The 13,466-nt window shown below is 35.0% G+C and overlaps 1 protein-coding gene, 1 long non-coding RNA gene and 1 other non-coding gene across 16 annotated transcripts in view; all 3 read right to left on the bottom strand.

The window, feature by feature from the left end:
• Positions 1 to 13,466, bottom strand: part of SLO2 (slowpoke 2) — a 508,183-nt gene that overhangs the window by 225,968 nt on the left and 268,749 nt on the right. The window lies entirely within an intron of this gene.
• Positions 6,442 to 9,993, bottom strand: LOC141448611 (uncharacterized). 2 transcript variants are annotated; one of them, XR_012455167.1, is made up of 3 exons: positions 9,667 to 9,993; positions 9,255 to 9,408; positions 6,442 to 6,557 (listed from the first exon to the last, which is right to left on the bottom strand). It is a non-coding gene; the product is annotated as an uncharacterized lncRNA (long non-coding RNA). The 2 variants fall into 2 exon arrangements; XR_012455166.1 differs by having other exon boundaries at positions 6,448 to 6,630.
• Positions 6,718 to 6,906, bottom strand: LOC141450571 (U2 spliceosomal RNA). The gene has a single exon (XR_012456177.1). It is a non-coding gene; the product is annotated as a U2 spliceosomal RNA (small nuclear RNA).

The raw sequence follows: 13,466 nt of genomic DNA on the forward strand, positions 1-13,466 counted from the left end.
ATTACACCACAGATTATTATCAAATCAACCCAAATGCAAACAAGAAAGGAATATGAAACAGCATTCTTAGGGCTCTACACAAAAAAGGGGCTGTTAAAGGCGAAGTGCTGGGAGTAAACTCCCCTCAACATGCTTTTTTCTTCCTATGCCTACACAAACATGGCCAGAAGTGAATCCCAATTGTTACAAAAATCAACGAATAGCATAAATTATGCAGAATAAATGTTCATAGCAAATGTTATTTACGTCTTCGTAGACCCAAACCTGTCACATTCGATTTATTCATTACGCCTAACTTTCTAGGACCACGCAAATGAATTGGTTTGATTATATAGTTATTTAATACAGTTGTTTGGCATCCTGGATTACTGTTCAAACTGAAAAAGCATTTTCCCTCAACATACTACCTCATTTTGCGCTCCTATCTTTCAGATAGATTCTTTCAAGTCAGCACTGGCTCAGCAATCTCTTCTTTCTCGACAGTGGGGGCAGGAGTGCCGCAGGGGGAGTATACTTGGCCCCGTTCTCTACACAGTATACACATCAGACATACCTGTACAACCCTCTACACCACTCTGTACATATGCAGACGACACAGTCATACTAGCTACAAGTACACAGCCTTCATCAGCTTCATACAAGTTACAGACGTGTGACGTGCATACACTTACAGGATGTAAGTGTTTACATCCTGGGCAAAGAAGTGGCGGATTAAAATGAACCCATAGAAATGCGAGCATGCCACGATTACTCTCCGGCGGGGCTCCTGTCCACCTTACCTCTTCAACAGCAATCCTCTTCCTTGTTCAGATCTGGTGCGCTACCTTGGGCTCTACATAGACAAACGACTCACTTGGAACCCACACACTAGACTTAATAGACAAGCAATGACAAAACGTGCTAAACTGCTTTACAGACTTCTTGGACGACGCTCCAAATTGCCCATAGAACTCAAACGCTTAATATACAACACTATTCTCAAACCTATGTGGACTTACGGTCTAGAGCTGTGGGTTCAGCCAAACCTACAAACATACGGACAGTACAAACATCTCCGACAGATAGTTGGCGCTCCTTTCTACGTGACTAACCTTACTCTTCACCACGACCTCAACATTCCCTTCATAGACCAACTCGCCAAGACTAAATACCAAAAATTCCAGACAACTCTCTCGATTGGCTCTAATCCTCTTGTACTGTCTCTCACTTCTTCTGACATCCTTAACACTCCTCGACGACTGAATCGCCAGTAGCCCCGCGACTTCCTTGTATGCTGAAGACCTAAATCATTATTCTCCTCTCTCCACCTCACATTCTCCTCTCTCCTACAGAGAGTGCTACCGCTGGGTAGCTTCTCTCCTCATGTTCTCCTCCCGCACCAGTTCATCATACTATTCATATTTACTTATTGTATACAATGTATATAAATTGTAAATAACAAAATTAAAAAAAAAAAAAAAAAAAAAAAAAGAAATTTACTAACAGTCCTTCACCTTAATCACAGGAAGAGAAAAAGACAAGAAATTCAAGTAAATTAAAGTATCAGAGCTTCTTTTGCGTTTGTGTATGCATCCAAGTGCACATCCGCTCTCAGCAGTTACAAGGTAAAAAGAGTAAGTCCCTAATGATATTGTACACAAGCCAAATAACTTCTTTAAATGAACTTGTGCGTACGTACACACTAAGTGGTCCAAGCTATACTTATATAAATAGATATACATTTAGAGCACGATAGCTAAGTATCGCTGCGTGTTCTAAGTACCTTTAAAAGTAAGTGAGCCAATAATGTTTAACCTTGGGAGATGTTATGTCTGTTTTCAAGGTTCTTTAGAATGTGCCTGCTTTTGTTTTTATTTTTACAAGTTAAGAAATATTTGATTAGTTAAAAAAGAAAAAAATGACATCGTTTTAATCATAATTTCATCACCCCTAAAGGTGCGAATAGACAGTTACGGCAGCAGAAACGACACCATCCTCGTGCTAATAGGCTACGAAGAAATCAACTTTAATCAAATATAAAATAAATATAATTTAAAATACTGCCGTAATTTTCTCTTACTGTAATACTAATCGACAAAATTCTTTTAATAACGAATTAAATCTTCCATGTCCTCCTAAATCAGGATATTATGCATATGCCATCCACGTCTCGCTAAAATGATATCTGAATTTCAAAAAACCTACAAACTAATTCTATGTCAATCGCGTATCATAAAAATTATATCTGATATCCAAGTCTTCTAAAAAATAAGATAAGTAAAGTTATGCCAAATACAAATTAGTTACCGTGATCGGAGCGACTAGCAAACAATTTGCTACAAAGCCATCATTTTAACCATTAAATAAAATCCAAGGCCTAGTAGACCAGGAATCGAACCTAATACCAATATACAATATTAGCTTTGCGGGCCTCACTTCTAAGCGCTCGGACACCGTTGGCGCCTAACAATAGATTATTACAAATACAGTGAACATTATGGAATGGAGCTGCTCTAGAAAGATCTGGATTCAAAATTCAGATCTTTCTGTCTAAATAGATAATTGTTAAAGGGAAACAAAAGACACACTTATTCTAGATTCTCCAAAAAAACTGACAGTAATAACAGCATTTCATCTTATTGGAAAGTTAATAAAACGTTTTCGAAAAAACCCTAGAGAGAAATCTATTCTAAAAAGTTACAAAAATGTGTAATAGTTAACGCACTTACTTCAAATTCGAAGTACTGGCTTGTTTTGACTTTCAATAACAGTTGATTCAATATTTGTAGTGAATTTGTACACTTTACTATAAAATTCTTATTTATTTATTATTTTATTAGTTCATTTTGACGGAAAAATTGAAAGTACCCTGATAATCAACCAAAAATCAACATTGTTGACAAAAAAAAATGTTTAAATGAAATTCGAAAATCAGCAACGTATTCATTCAGTTTGGCGCACCTTCGGTCACACTTTACAATCGGAAACGTGGATGTATCCAAATCTAGTACTAAGTTTGTGCTTAACCTATTCCCTTATCACCTATCCCTTCAAACGGAGAAAGAAAGTAAACAAAAGAATTGCTGATCATATTTTTCGGACTAAATAATTATCATTTTGACCAAAAGTGGTAAATACCACTTTAGAAAGACATGTATTGGTTTTTACCTCAAAAGAAGAGGGATATTCGTAAGTATTTTGTTTTTGCATTTTAACATTTTACAGTTATAAATATTGAAAAACATGGTTAAAATTCCAATGAAGAAGTAATGGCTTCCTGAGAAAAGGGCAGCAAATGGCAGGGAATCGCTTCCGCACTAACCCAGGGTCCATTTGTGGTTTAAAATGGAAAATAAAGAAAGTTTAATAATAATAATAAAAAAAAAAAATAGAACAGAAAATGAAGTAAAACAAATTATTCACATATATTAGACGAGTGTACATGATAAATACTGTTCGATTTGTTATACTTTAGAGATGACCTTTGACCCGAGCACAATGTTTGTAGGAATGATGTTTTGGAGAGAGAAATGCAGGCTAAGTGGCGACTCCAGCCGGGTTGGTAACACGGCCACTGGCCAGAAGAGTTTGCCGCCTCCATAACACTCGTGTGTGAGTGACAATATTAATGCCATTACTCACCGCTGTTGGCACCATGTGTCACTCACTTACTGCACTGCCATCTATGAACATTAAACTAAACAAAATGCCAGTTTTCCTTTTTTAAAATATTGGGAACAGTGTCCAGTCTATAACAATAAAATACAGAAAATCCCAAACGATATCTCAGACTAGAAAAGTGAGAAAATGAACGGAGAAAAATAGTATTGATCTGGTAGAGATGGATATTTAAAAAGTTATGCAAAAAATCAGTATTATTTCTAAATCTTCCTAATAATTTTATAAAACCAAGTGTGTATATAATAATTTTTTAATAATGTATAATAATTTTTATTCCAAATAAAGCAAAAATTGATGTTAAGTAAACACAGTACGGTTTGGAGCCGTTTGGATACACAGGTAACTGACGGTGACCACACGATTTATGTTCGGAAAGGATCTTTATGCGGGTGTATTGTTTAAGAATTACCTAAAAAACTCTTAGTTAATAACAATTTACGAACTTAGTAACCTTGAAAAAATAAAAGTAATATCAAATGAATTTCATGCTGAGAGCAAGAAAATCCGTTGAAAGTAAATGAGAAAATTGTCTAATTATATTTGAACAATCTAGATAATGACTTCCAGAGAAAAGGATATTCCAGCGAATGGCAGTGAATACGCAGCTTATGCGGAACTCTCGTCGCCCAATTAAAACTATCGGATTTTGTCTGTTCTTTTATTTGTTTTTGTTATTAAATAAAAGAGCTAACATTACTAAGAAACCAAACAGGCCCAATGAAAAAGATTAAGAGCTTGTTTCGAGCCTTTTCACTGCCAGGATGGGCCCTAAATGTGGATTTTTGGACACTCAAATTTCCGCTAACAGAAGTAAGGAGCTTAAGAATCTACTTTGTTTCAAAGTAAAATAAAATCCTTGAGTCTTAAACCTTTAGTAAATAATAAAATTAAATTATTAAAAACCTTCCTATTTGATCCTGGACAAGCTAGCTCTGTTTCACAAAATTCTAAGGGTAGTGTATCTGGTGTAGGTGAGAGCACGTTGCGGATTGTGTGGACACGAGAAGGTCGATATCGGTGCGAAACTCGCCACCTGTCTCGAAGAAACACCAACAGAGCCACTAGCAACCACCTCAAGATTTAACTTCCAAAAAAAAGAAAGTAATATCTGGGTATCTGGGCCTACCCGCGTCCTGGTTGTGCCCAGAACTCCTTTCAGAGCCCTCCTTGGCACCTTATCTTTCTCCACTCTAACCACCATGGCCTTCTCCTCAGTTAAATTTGTTCAAACTAATCCTCTTCCAGTATATCGGCTTCTCCTTACACTTCGCACATCTCTTTCTTTAATTATCCTTCTCCAGAAATTATCTTCTTTTACTGGGCCATTGGTTTTTTTGCCAAATTGTTTTTCTTTCATCAGTTTTCAGAATGGTCTAGGGTTTGAAATGCGTGATGCAGGTAGAATCAGTGTCTTTTTGAATAGAATCAATGAACTGACTTTGAACTTCCTGGGAATTAGGTTACACTTCATAAACTCAATCTTCCAAAGTAGCGTACGACATGTGAAGCCAAAATTCTTTTATTGATCTCCTGAGAGATGCTTATTTGAGGAATTAACAAATGGGTAAATAAATTCTTGTACCCAGGAACCAATTTGGATTCATAAACTATTAAATACCAGTCTGGACAAAGACTAAATAATAGCAGAATTTATTACATTAATATCAAAAGTGTTTTGGAATATACGAGTAAAATAGTAAAAAAAATAAGTTTGTTTGTATAACAAATAACGCGAGAGGCGCTCTTTTTGTAGAAAGGCTTGCCCTGCAACCAACTCCCCGTTGCATTCAATTACTCCATTACATCCTCCTATCGACCACCCCTTATTTGCATTGCATACTAAATCTCACCAAAGTAAACACACGATTCCAGGGTGTGAATACTTCCTTCTTACTCTAAACACTCTTCCTAAATAACTTCCCGAGGCTAAACGGAATAGCACACTACACCCTTCCTGAAAAGCAATCTCCTTCTGTTAGGAAATTCACTGCTCTGATTCACTACTCTTTTGTATTATAAATTCATTTGGTGCACCCACTGGTGGTACTTACAGAGTGAAGGTGATTCTAATGTTATCAATTTCCGATAGTTTAAAACTATAGTTCATTTAAGTTACGTACCTATTTAGTGAGTAAACGATTCTTTTTGCTCATATAAAATATATTTATATTAGTGGTGTATCTGGGGTTGTGTTGGAGCTTCAAGGCAGACTAAACAAGTCTGCTCGAAAATGAAATAATATTGAGCACGTTAACAGACGACTGGCAGTCCCTGAAATAAGAACTAAATACTGAAAAATATTATTAGTACGAGTATTTCATTAACAACTGATGTATTATAACATTATTATATTATAAATAGCTGCTGATAGCCCAGATATTGATCCGTACCAAGTATTAAATTAATTTCACTTTAAATATACATTTTAAGCGAACAGAGTGTACATGACATTTTACTGGTGTCACTCGGTAGTTCAGAAAGTTCAGAACCATAAAGTGGAAGAAACATTCGACGTCGAACTTTATTCGCAAATCTTCCCTCTCCGGGGACGCTGAATTCATTATTGTTTATTCTATATTTATTCGGCATTAATGAAATAATGATCAAATCTAAATTTAAATTTATTTAGTCTCTTCAAAGCGTAATTTTTATTTTATATTAAAAATAGTATATATATAAAAACTATTGTAGTTTTTACACTAAAAAGAACATATAACTAACTAGATAATAAAGATTTTAAATTATCATTATAATAACAGGAAAAAACATTTTTTAGATTTACTGATTCCAAAACTTTTATTGTGTTTTTTTAACAGGAATTTATTTCAGCGTTGTCAGTATAAATAAAAAATCCGAAAGTACAAATTTGCAATTTCATTTTGGTTGTCCCAAGGCATCTGGAAATAAACGTTTGAACAGAAAACAAAATCAGTTGATTTTTCGAAAAACTTGTGCGGTGTTAGGCTCTTTCTGAAATGAATAAATAAAAGAATCTGGAAGGATACTTGTATAAGCTTTAATACATGGGATAAAAAATGCCCAAAAAAGTGTGCTGTTGGAAAAATTGCAAAAAACAAAAATTGTCCATTTTTTTTTTCAAAAGATGAAATAGTCAAATTTTCTTCAATGTAACAGGCGGGCGCATTCTACTTTATTAAAATAATTCTTCCTATGGAGACCGTAACCAGAGATTAAGCTGATTAGAACAGATACACTTTGATCTTAGTCAAAAGTTCGAGAAGCGATTAAACAATTTTTACCGATGCTCAAAGAACATCAAGGATACCAAGAACGCAGGAGGTGCGTACACTGCTTCAAGGGCAATGTTTGCTGGAATGGTCTGGGAAGATTCGCTAAGTTTTTCAGGCAAAGGAATGTTCCTCGACTACCAAATGGCGCAAGTGAGCATAACTGGTACATGTATAGGCCTTCATCATTTACTGATCAAGAGATGGTCCGTCAGATCTATTTCCAGTCTTTCCTTGGCACATACAAAGAGGATTTGTCTATTCTCAAGTGGATGCGGGGGTAAACTGGCACCAGAGGAATATGCTAAATGACGCCTTTGGGCCAGCTACAACAGAAATATCAATTAAACCATACAAAAATTGCGCTACTCCTCCAAATTATGCTCGGCACAACAAACCCAATCCATTGGTACATCCTCCTCACAGTGTGCTGTCCAAAGCGCCTTTTCGGGAAAAAGAGGAAGGACATGGATAGAGTCTTTCTTCAAGCATTTGAACTCTGAAGTGAACACTCTAATGGTTGCATCTTCCCGATTAATCCAAGAGTTACACTAGCAAGTACGCCGAATTGGAAGCTAAAGTTATGCCTCTTCACATACGTCGAGAATTATTGTTGGGAAAGTTTAAAAGCAAAAGACTAATTAAGTTTAAACAAGTTTTTTTGATGAGAATCTCAGAGCTCTCAGAAATGGTGCGCTCACACAGGTTTTGGTTAAAAAAGAAATCGCCATTAATGTGTGAAATGTTTGGGGTTACGAAAAAATTATACTCTGGTCTAGAGGTGTTGCACGCGACTCCTCGGAGATCTCTTCATTATGAATTATCTTGTAAGGAATCTCCGTACGTCCATTTAAGATCTATATGATAAGGTGAAAGAAGAATGGGGGCATTTAACATACCTAGCTTTTATAGCGCGCATGAGGGAAATCATAATCAACCCTTATATACTATTTACGGACGGATCAAAATCAGAGCAGGAAGTAGGTTGTGCAGTTCTTGACCCGCGAACGGTAAGTTTTCGCCTATACAAGCTCCCTAATAATGCCTCAATATTTACCGCAGAAATTGTAGCGATTTGGGAGGCGATAATTCTGGCGGAACAAATACACAACAATGCTCAGTGATTCTAAAAGTGCACTAATAAAACGTCCGGGCGATGTTTTAGATCCCATAATTACAGAAATAGCAAGTCATTTGATTAACGCAATTGGTAAGTTACATGCTCGGATAGTTGATAACGAGAAAGTCAACGTGCTAGCAAACAGCGATTTTGTTAAGGGAACACTGGATTTAATTTAGTGGATTTCGAGAGTGCTTTAAGAAAGCGTTGTTATGACGCATGGCAAAAACTCTACGAGCTGGAAAAGGAAAATAAGGTAAATATTACGCTGATTTACAGCCTAAGATCCCCGACAAGCCATGATTTTTAGAAGTACTGGAGGGAGAAAGGCAATTTTACACAACAATAATGCGACTGAGGTTCAACCATAATCTCACAAATCCGCATCTGCATAAAATTAAGTTATTAGATAGTCCTAAATGTGATTGCAATAGCGGGAAGGATGGAGACATTGATCACCTCCTCTTCAGATGCAGCAGATATAACAGAAATAGAGACAAGTTCCTAAAGGAATTGGCAACACATGTACGATTTCCCTGTAGCGCTAAAAGTATTTTAGCTATAATGAATCCTGATGCGCTACGAATTATTTACAAATTCATTAGAGGGAATAAAATAAAAATATAGGATGAAACTAAACTCCATAGTTTCGATTTTAGTTCTCACAAATACTCACACAAATACCATTATAACTACACTACTATAAACACCTCTCTAAGCGCACAACAAATAACAAAGTCACATTCAGAGACCATTGTGTTGTTCTAGGCAAAAATAAGCCAGTACGGGCAACGCTCAAGTTAACCTTATCTCATGGAAGCCACGAAGAAGAATGTAGTGGAAGAGTGGCAGTCATGATGAAGAAAGAAGTGAAAGAGGCTGCGCTAATCCTCAAATTGAATATTGGAAAAGATAGGGCTGGTTTTGCCACCAAGATATTGGTAAATTAAGGCATTAGAAGCCAACAGTAACTGTGCGGTACCAATATGTTGCTTTTTTCCAGCCCTCATATAAAGTAATTGGTTAATGTGCAAACAAGACCATAAAAACCATAAATAAATAAAATAATTTTTCTCAACAATGAAAATCTAATATATTAATAATAATAATAGTAATAAACACACTATAAGTTATTGAAATCAAAAAACTGAAGAAATTTGGTAGCTAAAATTGACATTTTACATAATAAATTGAGTATTTAGGAGTATTTTTAACTATTTTCTCACATAAATTTCATTGCGTAAAATGCGCTCAAATAAAGTCTTGAGAGTTGTGGCTGTAGATTTTGAAAAGGGTATCAATTTCATTTCAGCATCATTATTGAGGAACTTATTGGAACTGCACAACTTCCTCTTTCTTGAGGCAAAAAAAGTGGTTATCCTTTAAAAAAGAGAGAAATATGAGAAAGATTTTTTCCACTCTTAGTTAATTCCCAAGAGAATCTTTATGATGAAATAAGAAATATAATTGCCCACTGGGAGAAATAATCTCACTTAGGAAAAGTTAATATATTTTTTTTTAATGGAAAAAATTAAAAAATTCAATTTTCTCATTTCTCAATCTCCTCATTTCTAAAAACTAGTACTCTAATAGATTTCTTGTAGAATTAAACTTTTCATAAAAAAAAAAATCACTTACGTGTTCTTAAGTTACTTGAATAATATTCTGTAATAAACTGGGAATCTTCCAAAAGATAAAACTTGAAAATACTTCATACAACTGTGAGTTTTGATAGGAATTTAGTTTCTGTTAAAAAGAGAAAATAATTTGAAAGAAATAAAAGAGAAAATTATAGTCAAAAATCTGACGCTTAGTTTTGGATCAAATTAAGGTGAGGAAATAAAATACCAAACAGTATTGGCAAGAGTAGAACAGTTTGTTTTCGTTTATCAGTCCTAACTGGAGAAGATTGAGCATTAGGTAATTAAAATAATCGTTATTTAGAAGTTTTACAAATTAGAATGGCTTTCAAAAGTAAAGGGTAAATTTATTCGCAAATTTTTGCTTCAATATTTGCTTACCTCACATTTTCGAACTAATTTATAAATTACTTTCGCATGGCAAAATGGTTTGCGAATTATAATGGGTGCTTGTAACCATCATAACTAAAAATCACAGAATTGAACATTGAAATGATCAACAACTTCGCAACTTATCTAGGGAAGCGACCGTAACTACCATTGTAGGGAACGAATTTTGAGATTCAAAGTTTTAGTTCCACTGCTTTTTCCTTTTAAACTTTGCACACATTTAGACGAATGAATTTAAAAAATAAATATTATTCTAGAAAAATTTGGCTAATGGGATTAATTATAGGGAATATATTTGGAATAGTTATTTTTATACTGTGATTATTATAATAAGCTGGTGAGAGAATCAATAAGTTGGTCAAGTTATGAGATAGAACTAAATGAAGAGATTGGTTATTCAGTCTTCAACTATTTTCGCCAAAACAACCCAGCTGAATGGTTTAAACTTCCTGTAGTACTTACGTAGGTAGAAGGGAATAAAGTTTGTTTGTTATATTGTTGTCCACAAACATTCAATTTACTGTAGTTGTGTCGGAATGGTAATATTCCCTCTACACGGAATTGTGTGACGAAATAATATTGCAGAAAATTCCAGCAAGGAGGTAGAGAAATTTCCCCAATTGTGAGTTCTATTGTCCTCTATTTCTTTGAGCGTCCAGCTTGTTTTAGCCTTTAGTGATGAAGCAAATTAGTTTTCAAATGGTACTTGAACTAGAAATGAGCGCTGACGATATAGTGATAAAGCATGCACGATGAATGCCTTAGCTGGAGTTCTATCATCGAATCCAATTAAGTTGGCCCAGAAAATAAGGCTAGAATTTGTTGTTGCCAATAAATGCTATTTTGCCATCCAAAAGTTCCACCATTTTAAGATATTATCAAAGAAATGCGAAACTAGTGATGTACAAGACTATTAAACAATATCAAATATGAGTCATAGGCATTATCTACGAAAAAATTAGCGAGTTCTGAATGTTTGGGAGGAGAATCCTTAGAAAAAAATTAACGGGCTATAAGAGACAAGAGATCGGTGGAGGATTAGATGGAATGCGGAGCTGAGAGACCTGAACACAGTTACCACGTACTTAGCAAGGACGTCTTAGATAATGCAGAACGGGGAGAGTGAATGAATCTCTTGCCAAGCAGAAAGCTACATATCATAAATGGTCGGCGAAATCGAGAGAAGTCTGGAAGAAGCTCAATGAAATAGAGGTAGACCAAAGGAGTAGCTGGATGGCACTCTACTTCCGGCTATTGGGAAGAATGAAAGAAACTGTTGCACTAGCCGACTGTAGCCTCTTCAGAGGCATGGAGAGAGAATATAATCGAAACTTATCATAAATTACAACAAAATTTCGGTCATAGAAAATTGATTCCAAAGAAAACACGCTTGATTTTCAGCAAAATTTAATAAAGAATACTTTGTTTCCAAAAGGGCTGACTCCTTTAGTGAAAGTATACGTAAATCTAATGTATCAGCTTTGTTGTGTCCTGCTTATTTCAACTTCTGGCAATGTTGAAAATTACTTTTAAATGATTTCTCTTTCCAGATCGGAATTCTATTGCTTTATAATAATGGATAACAGAAAATTGTAACGAGTTTATTAAACACAATGCCTAACCACAAAGTTTACAGTACGTAGATAATTTTTAAAACTAAGTTAGATCACTATTTTTACTCATTTTACTTTATAAACCATTACCAACTACTCAGTAACACTCTGCTCCAATTGCTAGAACTAGACATTGATATTTCATTAGTTTTCTTCGTCTTTTTCATTGGCTAGTTATGCCAAAAACAGCTTAATAAATCTAGATCGTCCTGAAATTTTCCATTGTTAAATTACGCAGAATCAACTAAAATAATGAATTTTCTTTGTCACTTATGTAAATCTTAAATCTCTAAAATTATTTATAAATATGATCTAAAATTGTATTATTGTAGATTTAGTTTTGTCCAGTTTTTGAAATACAGATAATAAATATTTCCTTTTTTTCCACTCAAGTTCTGGGAGTATACAAACTCCTGCGGAATAACTACTGTTCCCGTTTATTTGCACTAGCCAGCATGAATTATGTATAGCTGCTTTGTGGGCAATTGAAGCCGGTCAAGGAAGGGAACAATAAATATGTTATCTATGATGAATAAGATTAAAGATATTCAGTACTGCGGACTAACGTTGATTTAAACAAGATTTCAGCGTAATGAGAGCTTCGTAACTCCATTAATAAGTATATGATACTTACTCTAGGATTTGAAATTGGAACTGTGAGTAAACAGGAGCAGGTACTCAGCTTAGTACATTGAGAAAACCATCCGCTTTTATAGGCAAAAGCATTCAGAAGGCACCAAAGAGTCTAAAAATGTAATTGCATTGGACTTGAATTTGTAATGTTGCGAATGTTTTATACAATAATCTTCAGAGCGTAGAAGATAAACCTGAACTTATCTCAAGAGCCTAAACCTCTGTTTCTTCTAAAGAAAAAGAGCTAATTCAGTTATAGGGCCCAGACAAATTCATTGCAGATTGCATCGTTTTGATTTTTTATCCTAGACCATTCAAAATGGGTTTTTGATTACTCAGGATTACTGGGAAGTTTTGCTTAGCTGGGCTGATCAAAATCAGCATCATAGTTTGATGTCCCGCTCTCAATCGTGATCCTAAAGACAAACCATATCTTCGCTTAATGTGATCTAACTATTTTTTAAAGCAATTTAGGCACAGATAATATGAAAGTTCAGTCCCTTTGCAGGGTATAACTGTAAGATAGCAAAGGGTATCGTATTCTAGCATTACAATTTGTTACTTTGCGACGAGTGACTTCTAATGCTAGTGGAAACAGAGAAATGGAAGAACATCTCCGAAAGTTGTAAAAAGAAAAGCGGTATCTGCAACTAGACCTTCGGGACAAAAGAAGCTGCAGTGCCTGTGGAAGAAGACTCGACCCGACTAAAGCTCTAATCTATACTTCTATTTCCATAAAGCAGAAGACAGACATTTGTAGGCACCTGACATTTCATTATACGTCCGTAGTGATTGAAGTGCTGAAATTGCATTTACCTTCATTTTACAGAATAGGTAAGCTTTTATACTTCAATAAAGAGAGCCATTGATTAAATTAAGTGAAGTAAAAAGGGGGGAGGAAGTCTAGTATCATCCCCCTTGTCCACAGCCACCGACTCGCCATCCACTTGAACAAAGTGTTACACTTACTAGGCTATTGTTTCGTCCTTTAGAGACTGCTATATCAGTACTCTCCACCACTTCTACTTAACGGTAATATTGTTTGCAAAATGTAGCACTTCATTTAAGTATGATTTATTTAAAAGAGGTTATTAATAACAATTAATAAATATTTAAACAAATCTTACCCGGGATTGCTATTGACTTGTAATGGTTACTGGGG

Source organism: Rhodnius prolixus, unplaced genomic scaffold (assembly GCF_049639745.1).
Source record: "Rhodnius prolixus isolate KJV_2025 unplaced genomic scaffold, Rpr scaffold_2, whole genome shotgun sequence".
NCBI lineage: Eukaryota > Metazoa > Arthropoda > Insecta > Hemiptera > Reduviidae > Rhodnius > Rhodnius prolixus.